The following is a 9,479-nucleotide window of genomic DNA, read 5'->3' on the forward strand; positions in this document are numbered from 1 at the left end:
CGTGGGATTTTGTTTCGTCCAATTCCGAGAATATTTCCTGTGTAGGATTTCTGAAACCAAAAACAGCAGAAAACAGGAACTGGCGTTTCGGCATCTCGTTAATAGGTTAGTGCCGGAAAATGCATAATAATGATATAAAGTGTATATAAAACATGTGAGTATTGTCATAAAACTAGCATGGAATATAGGAAATTATAGATACGTTTGAGACGTATCAGGGAGCACCACCATCGAGCAAGGAAGCTCCGACCCGCCCTAGCCAAGACCGGGCCCAAAGGGGCCCAGATCTGGGCCGAGCTGGAGCTGCTGCCCCTCCCGACCGCGCTAATCCGTTGCTAACAGCGGTGCTGCTGCATCTCCGCACCACCCAGCGCGCGGAAACCACACCGTCGCACCGAACCGCCGCCGCCCGAAGGCCACCATCGCCGGCCCAAGGCCCCCGCGCCCCCGGTTGCGCCACGGGTAGAGTCAGCCCCGCCACCGCCGGAACCGTCCGAGCGAATCCCAACAGCGCACGCCGACAGCGTTGGCAGGCGAGAGCGCCGGGTGAGGGGCTAGGAAGAGGCCGCAGAGGTGGCGCGGGTCACGAGAGCAGGGTAGGTTTTTTCGCGAGGGGGTTTCTGCTCGGGCCAAGCCTTTGTGGTGGCACTCGATGTTTAATATTAATTGGAGGGAGTTGTTGTTTTCTGACCATGAACTGTGAGGCAATAGCCCGGCATCAAAATTTTATTCTCAAAACACTACCAAGTCATATGTATAGGAGGAAAAAACAAAAAGACCTACCTAATTAGAAATAGATCGTACTCTAAGGTAGGGTCCTAATGAAAGACAACAAACTATCTCTATGCTTGACCTTACTCCTATGGTGAAGGAAAATATCATGAAAAAATTTACACTTGCACCTTAAGAAGTTGGGTCTCTTTTGCGGTTTTGCCCAATTTTTTCCCCATTACGAACCAGCCAAATATTCCAGCAAGCTAACATCAAAACCTCCATAAAGAAAGGCCAGCCAAAATTTTTGTTTGCATGAATCGCCACTAAATTCAAAATAGTAGTTGATACATGCGAACATAAACTACTACGACGAAGTCTGCACAACACACTTCTAAATTTGTACTTGATGTGCATGAACTCCTCGCCCGAAAGCCACACTCAGTTCTTTTTCTTTTTTTTGAACAAGTCCACACTCAGTTCTGAGTTCTGCCATATGCAAAGTCTCAGAGCAAGCATTTACTTCGCCTGAGTCCTACACGAGAGAGCTGGCCCGCACCAGACTCTCGAGCATTTCCTACAACATCATGGAGTATCACAATGGAGTTGATTATGCAAAACAAAGTATATTAAGTATATATTAAAAATATAGAACTATGATTACGAAAAATATAAGCAACAAATATCCCACCTATGATGTAATGATCTATTTGTAGAAATGTTCTTCATATACATAACAATAGATTTTTTAATTATCAGCATCCGGAATGACCGGAATCTTGACGTTATTGCTATCAGAGAATCTTGATAGCTACATACAACTCACCATGAGAGAACACCGACTCAGGCATGTGGTGTAATTCGACAGTTGTTTGCTGGCATGCAAAATTTCTACAACAATAACTTAATATGTTATGCACTTCCACTTGATTATTACTAAAAAAATGTTCTAGATCATTCTAAATTTAGATACATGCATCTAAGTTTAGACGGATCTAAACCATCCTTTATGACAAGGAGGGAGTTCTTTTCTTGCATATTCCCTTTTATAAGATGTTTTCATAGGCTATAATGGACGTAGTAAAATGCCTGGCGTTTTCATAGATTATTTGATCCATTTGATGATTCAGATTTCTTTTGTCGACCATCCCTCCTGTGCTTTATCTACAGCAATTGCACAATCGATGATCAAATCACATGGTTACTACAACTCCTGGAAAGTAACAGAGTCTATTGAAACTAATTCCAGAAAACTGATGTTGGAAGAAGGTAAAAAAGAATAGAAAGACATGTATGATAAAGAACAATAACTGGTTGTTCTTCAAATTCAGGAATCTCTATTCTGGAGCTTGTAAACGAGGCATGAAGTTCTTTTCAAATAAAGGCCAAACTGCTAAGATGCTTACAACCAAAGCATCGAATAAAATTCCGGCGAAGTTCTGAACCTCTTCAACCGGCAACAGAACAACACCTCCACAGGCAACATAAAAACACCAATAAAGACCGGAGAGAGGGGATATGAATTGTAACGCAGGGAGGAGGCAGCCATATTGAGGATTGTGTGTGAGGGAGGCGGCAAAAAAATTAGGTAAGTACGCAACATCATAAATTCCACGTTATTCATAGATTTTCACCTACTTACTATTAAAGTTGCTCCAGGTGTTGTTTTAGCTGAAGTCTGGGCATGCGATAATTATTAATTTTTATTTTATTGTACTCACCTAGTTGGACTGTACTTGTCCATTCACCAAACTCTGAACGACACACTGAAATACCTTTGTTACTTCCGAAGTTCTGAAACACAGAAGCAATAAGAAGCCTTCAACTAAATGATTGGCTTGCCTCAAATTATCATTGCAAAGAGAGATAGGGAACCACTTATCGTATTCTTTTGGTATGTCCTATGTTTCGTCGCATGACTTCGCTTGGTGTCAGGCTCGGAGCTAGCATAATGGTTATAAGAGCTGGAGGGTGACCAACTTGGCCTCTCCCAATATGTGTTGATACCACTCCAGGTGCTGAGAAGATTCTTCATTTCAGTTACTATTTCTAGTACCTAACTGAAATATATAACCGACAATGTGCATTGAACTCACCAATATCTGCAAGCTGACATTATGTGTTGCTCCGGTTGCGGAGTTCATCCCCAGTTCCTACATTCAGAGGTTTCATGCTATTAAGACATCAACATGTGTTGTACCATGAGAGATATTAAAACAAAGGGCCATAACACTAAACACACAAATCAATCATTTCGTGCTATTAGGAAAATTAATCCGGAGAGAGGAGCACTAATTCAAGGACAGTAGAAGACTATTTCTAAGAAATAAAACAAAACTACCATGGTAACACAGAAATGATACACTAATTAGTACTCACCCATGAGATCAGGAAGTACGTCGTTGCATATCCACTGGCACATAGTCAAGTCAACAACTTGAGAACCACGACTTGCCAGCCAATGAAGCCGCCAGTCAATCAACAGCTCTGTACAGGTAGCCTGAAGCATTTTACTTTTGCATCCATTTGAACAAAACCTGTGGAACATTAATAAATTAGGCCTCATATAGACAAACCAAATTATACAGAGGCCTCTCAACTCACCATATATCACGAATAGAAAATCATTATCCTACATTCACCCAAACTACAGGTAGTGTACACTCATCAGATGAAAAAAGTCGAGAACCACTTTTTCGCAGCATCAGAGTGTTGTCTATGCAATTTATCTTGTAAACATCTTACCATGTCGATCATCCAAAACACTCAAAGGCAACAGATAAATTCATGCATATATACGATATCCAAAGACACACATATACACTTGATGAATCTAGATGCCAAGCTCCTTTTTTCTAATCTACAATAGTATATGGATTTCGCAGACATGTTCAGCATAGTTGCAAAGAAGCACAATCAAAAATTGGGCCGAAGATGTGTTCAGGAATTTGCATTTAACTATGACCTGTGATACGTCTCCAACGTATCTATAATTTCTGATGTTTCATGCTTGTTTTATGACAATATCTACATGTTTTGTTCATACTTTATGATGATTTTATGCGTTTTCCGGAACTAACCTATTGACGAGATGCCGAAGTGCCAGTTCCTGTTTTCTGCTGTTTTTAGTTTCAGAAATCCTAGTAAGGAAATATTCTCGGAATTGGACGAAATCAACGCCCAGCATCTTAGAATCCCACGAAGCTTCCAAAACACCCGAGAGCCGCCAGAGGGGGGCCACAGGGCCACCAGATGACAGGGTGGCGCGGCCCAGGCCTTGACCGCGCCCCCTAGTGTGTCGTCGCCTCGTCAGCCTTCCGACTCCGCCTCTTCGCCTATTTAAAGGTCCCTGACCTAAATCTTCGATACGGAAAAGCCACGGTACGAGAAACCTTCCTGAGCCGCCGCCATCGCGAAGCCAAGATCTGGGGGACAGGAGTCTCTGTTCCAGCACGCCGCCGGGACGGGGAAGTGCCCCCGGAAGGCTTCTCCATCGACACCACCGCCATCTTCATCAACGCTGCTGTCTCCCATGAGGAGGGAGTAGTTCTCCATCGAGTCTAAGGGGCTGTACCGGTAGCTATGTGGTTAATCTCTCTCCTATGTACTTCAATACAATGATCTCATGAGCTGCCTTACATGATTGAGATTCATATGAGTTTTGTATCACTATTCATCTATGCGCTACTCTAGTGACGTTATTAAAGTAGTCTATTCCTCCTCCATGGTGTAAAGGTGACAGTGTGTGCATCGTGTAGTACTTGCCGTAGGTTATGATTGTAATCTCTTGTAGATTATGAAGTTAACTATTGCTATGATAGTATTGATGTGATCTATTCCTCCTTCATAGTGTGATGGTGACAGTGTGCATGCTATGTTAGTACTTGGTTTAGTTGTGTTGATCTATCGTGCACTCTAAGGTTATTTAAACATGAATATCGGATATTGTGGAGCTTGTTAACTCCGACATTGAGGGTTCGTGTAATCCTACACAATTAGTGGTGTTCATCATCCAACAAGAGAGTGTAGAGTATAGCATTTATTTATTCTGTTATGTGATCAATGTTGAGAGAGTCCACTAGTGAAAGTATTATCCCTAGGCCTTGTTCCCAAATACTGCTATCGCTGCTTGTTTACTGTTTTACTGCATCTCTACTGCCTGCAATATTCCCACCATCAACCACACGCCAGTTGTAGCATCAAGTATTTTCTGGCGCCGTTACTACTACTCATATACATTCATACCACCTGTATTTCACTATCTCTTCGCCGAACTAGTGCACCTATACATCTGACAAGTGTATTAGGTGTGTTGGGGACACAAGAGACTTCTTGCTTTGTGGTTGCAGGGTTGCATGAGAGGGATATCTTTGACCTCTTCCTCCCTGAGTTCGATAAACCTTGGGTGATCCACTTAAGGGAAAACTTGCTGCTGTTCTACAAACCTCTGCTCTTGGAGGCCCAACACTGTCTACAGGAAAAGAAGCGTGAGTAGACACCAAGCTATTTTCTGGCGCCGTTGCCGGGGAGGAAAGGTAAAAGGTACTCACACTCCGGATCTCGGCTACTAAGCTATTTTCTGGCGCTGTTGTAAGTACTCGAAGCTATTTCCTTTAGATCCTGCAATTGCATCTTTTTGTTTCTTGTTTATCACTAGTTAGGCATAATGGAAAGCAACAGTGAGCTTTTAAAATTATTTCCTGAGTTAAGACATGGATGGTTTGGTGCGAAAATTAAAAAACCCATGGAACATGTTAGTATGAATACTTTGAACACCATTGTTGCTAATGATATGGAAAATTCTAAGTTTGGGGAAGCTGGTTTTGATGAGCATGATATTTTTAGTCCCCCAAGCATTGAGGAGAAAAATTACTTTGATGATACTTTACCTCCTATTTATGATGATTATAATGATAGTAGCCTTTTGGTGCCGCCTGTTATGGAGGATAAATTTGATTATGATTACAATGTGCCTCCTATATTTGATGATGAGAATAATAATGATAGCTACTTTGTTGAATTTGCTCCCACTACAACTAATAAAATTGATTATGCTTATGTGGAGAGTAATAATTTTATGCATGAGACTCATAATAAGAATGCTTTATGTGATAGTTATATTGTTGAGTTTGCTCATGATACTACTGAAAGTTATTATGAGAGAGGAAAATATGGTTGTAGAAATTTTCATGTTACTAAAACACCTCTCTATGTGCTGAAATTTTTGAAGCTACACTTGTTCTATCTTCCTATGCTTGTTACTTTGCTCTTCATGAACTTGTTTATTTACAAGATTCCTATGCATAGGAAGCATGTTAGGCTTAAATTTGTTTTGAATTTGCCTCTTGATGCTCTCTTTTGCTTCAAATACTATTTCTTGCGAGTGCATCATTAAAACTGCTGAGCCCATCTTGATGGCTATAAAGAAAGAACTTCTTGGGAGATAACCCATGTGTTTATTTTGCTACAGTAATTTTATTTTATATTTGAGTCTTGGAAGTTGTTACTACTGTAGCAACCTCTCCTTATCTTAATTTTGTTGCATTGTTGTGCCAAGTAAAGTCTTTGATAGCAAGGTTGATACTAGATTTGGATTACTGCACAGAAACAGATTTCTTTCTGTCACGAATTTGGGCAGGATTCTCTGTAGGTAACTCAGAAAAATCTGCCAATTTTTGTGTGTGATCCTCAGATATGTACGTAACTTTCATTCAATTTGAGCATTTTCATTTGAGCATATCTGGTGCCTCTTTAAAATTCGTCTTTACGGACTATTCCGTTTTGACAGATTTTGCCTTTTATTTCGCATTGCCTCTTTTGCTATGTGGGATGGATTTCTTTGTTCCATTAACTTCCAGTAGCTTTGTGCAATGTCCAGAAGTGTTAATAATGATTGTGTCACCTCTGAACATGTGAATTTTTGATTATGCACTAACCCTCTAATGAGTTGTTTCGAGTTTGGTATGGAGTAAGTTTTCAAGGGTCAAGAGAGGAGGATGATACAATATGATCAAGAAGAGTGAAAGCTCTAAGCTTGGGGATGCCCCGGTGGTTCACCCCTGCATATTTCAAGAATACTCAAGCGTCTAAGCTTGGGGATGCCCAAGGCATCCCCTTCTTCATCGACAAAATTATCAGGTTCCTCCCTTGAAACTTTATTTTTATTCGGTCACATCTTATGTACTTTACTTGGAGCGTCTGTGTGTTTCTATTTTTGTTTTTGTTTGAATAAATGCTTGTTTGGGAGAGAGACACGCTCCGCTGGTTCATATGAACACATGTGTTCTTAGCTTTTAATTTTCATGGCTAAGGTTGAAACTGCATCGTTAATTGTTATATGGTTGGAAACGGGAAATGCTACATGTAGTAATTGGTATGATGTCTTGAATAACTTGATACTTGGCAATTGTTGTGCTCATGATTAAGCTCTTGCATCATATACTTTGCACCTATTAGTGAAGAAATACATAGAGCTTGCTTAAATTTGGTTTGCATGATTGGTCTCTCTAAGGTCTAGATATTTTCTAGTAAGGGTCGAACAACAAGGAAGACGGTGTAGAGTGTTATAATGCTTGCAATATGTCTTTTATGTGAGTTTTGCTGTACCGGTTCATACTTGTGTTTGTTTCAAACAACCTTGCTAGCCCAAAGCCTTGTACTGAGAGGGAATACTTCTCGTGCATCCAAATCCTTGAGCCAAACACTATGCCATTTGTGTCCACCATACCTACCTACTACATGGTATTTCTCCGCCATTCCAAAGTAAATTGCTTGAGTTCTACCTTTAAAATTTCTATTCTTCATCTTTGCAATATATAGCTCATGGGACAAATAGCCTAAAAACTATTGTGGTATTGAATATGTAGTTATGCACTTTATCTCTTATTAAGTTGCTTGTTGAGCGATAACCATGTTCCTGGGGACGCCATCGACACTTTGTTGAATATCATGTGAGTTGCTATGAATGTCTGTCTTGTCTGAAGTAAGGGCGATTTACCATGAGTTGAATGGTTAGAGCATGCATACTGTTAGAGAAGAACATTGGGCCGCTAACTAAAGCCATGTTTCATGGTGGAAGTTTCAGTTTTGGATAAATATCCTCAATCTCATATGAGAACATTAATTGTTGCTAAATGCTTATGCATTAAAGAGGAGTCCATTATCTGTTGTCTATGTTGTCCCGGTATGGATGTCTAAGTTGAGAATAATCAAAAGCGAGAAATCCAATCCGAGCTTTCTCTTTAGACCTTTGTACAGGCGGCATAGAGGTACCCCTTTGTGACACTTGGTTAAAACATATGTATTGCGATGATAATCGAGGTAATCCGAGCTAATTAGGACAAGGTGCGGGCACTATTAGTATACTATGCATGAGGCTTGCAACTTGTAGGATATAATTAAATGATACATATGCTTTATTACTACCGTTGACAAAATTGTTTCTTGTTTTCAAAATAAAAGCTCTAGCACAAATATAGCAATCAATGTTTCCCTCTGCGAAGGGCCTTTCTTCTACTTTTATGTTGAGTCAGTTTACCCATTTCTCTCTATCTTAGAAGCAAACACTTGTGTTAACTGTGCATTGATTCCTACATACTTGCATATTGCACTTATTATATTACTTTGCATTGACAACTATCCATGAGATATACATGTTACAAGTTGAAAGCAACCGCTGAAACTTAATCTTCCTTTGTGTTGCTTCAATGCCTTTATTTAGAATATATTGCTTTATGAGTTAACTCTTATGCAAGACTTATTGATGCTTGTCTTCAAAGTACTATTCATGAAAAGTCTTTGCTATATGTTTCAGTTGTTTACTCATTATCTTCACCATTGCTTTGAATCACTTCATTCATCTCATATGTTTACAATAGTATGATCAAGATTATGTTGGTAGCATGTCACTTCAGAAATTATCTTTTATCGTTTACCTACTCGAGGACGAGTAGGAACTAAGCTTGGGGATGCTGATACGTCTCCAACGTATCTATAATTTCTGATGTTCCATGCTTGTTTTATGACAATACCTACATGTTTTGTTCACACTTTATGATGATTTTATGCGTTTTCCGGAACTAACCTATTGACGAGATGCCGAAGTGCCAGTTCCTGTTTTCTGTTGTTTTTGGTTTCAGAAATCCTAGTAAGGAAATATTCTCGGAATTGGACGAAATCAACGCCCAGCATCTTAGAATCCCACGAAGCTTCCAGAACACCCGAGAGCCGCCAGAGGGGGGCCACAGGGCCACCAGATGACAGGGTGGCGCGGCCCAGGCCTTGGCCGCGCCCCCCTAGTGTGTCGTCGCCTCGTCAGCCTTCCGACTCCGCCTCTTCGCCTATTTAAAGGTCCCTGACCTAAATCTTCGATACGGAAAAGCCACGGTACGAGAAACCTTCCTGAGCCGCCGCCATCGCGAAGCCAAGATCTGGGGGACAGGAGTCTCTGTTCCAGCACGCCGCCGGGACGGGGAAGTGCCCCCGGAAGGCTTCTCCATCGACACCACCGCCATCTTCATCAACGTTGTTGTCTCCCATGAGGAGGGAGTAGTTCTCCATCGAGGCTAAGGGGCTGTACCGGTAGCTATGTGGTTAATCTCTCTCCTATGTACTTCAATACAATGATCTCATGAGCTGCCTTACATGATTGAGATTCATATGAGTTTTGTATCACTATTCATCTATGTGCTACTCTAGTGATGTTATTAAAGTAGTCTATTCCTACTCCATGGTGTAAAGGTGACAGTGTGTGCATCGTGTAGTACTTA

At 40.9% G+C, this 9,479-nt stretch overlaps 1 long non-coding RNA gene across 1 annotated transcript; it reads right to left on the reverse strand.

Moving 5' to 3' along the window:
* Positions 1 to 1,139: 1,139 nt before the first annotated feature.
* Positions 1,140 to 3,544, reverse strand: LOC127329767 (uncharacterized). The gene is made up of 3 exons (XR_007869005.2): positions 3,091 to 3,544; positions 2,808 to 2,864; positions 1,140 to 1,288 (listed from the first exon to the last, which is right to left on the reverse strand). It is a non-coding gene; the product is annotated as an uncharacterized lncRNA (long non-coding RNA).
* Between the last annotated feature and the right edge of the window lie 5,935 nt (positions 3,545 to 9,479).

The sequence above is a fragment of the Lolium perenne genome, chromosome 2 (assembly GCF_019359855.2).
Source record: "Lolium perenne isolate Kyuss_39 chromosome 2, Kyuss_2.0, whole genome shotgun sequence".
In the NCBI taxonomy this organism is placed as follows: Eukaryota; Viridiplantae; Streptophyta; class Magnoliopsida; order Poales; family Poaceae; genus Lolium; species Lolium perenne.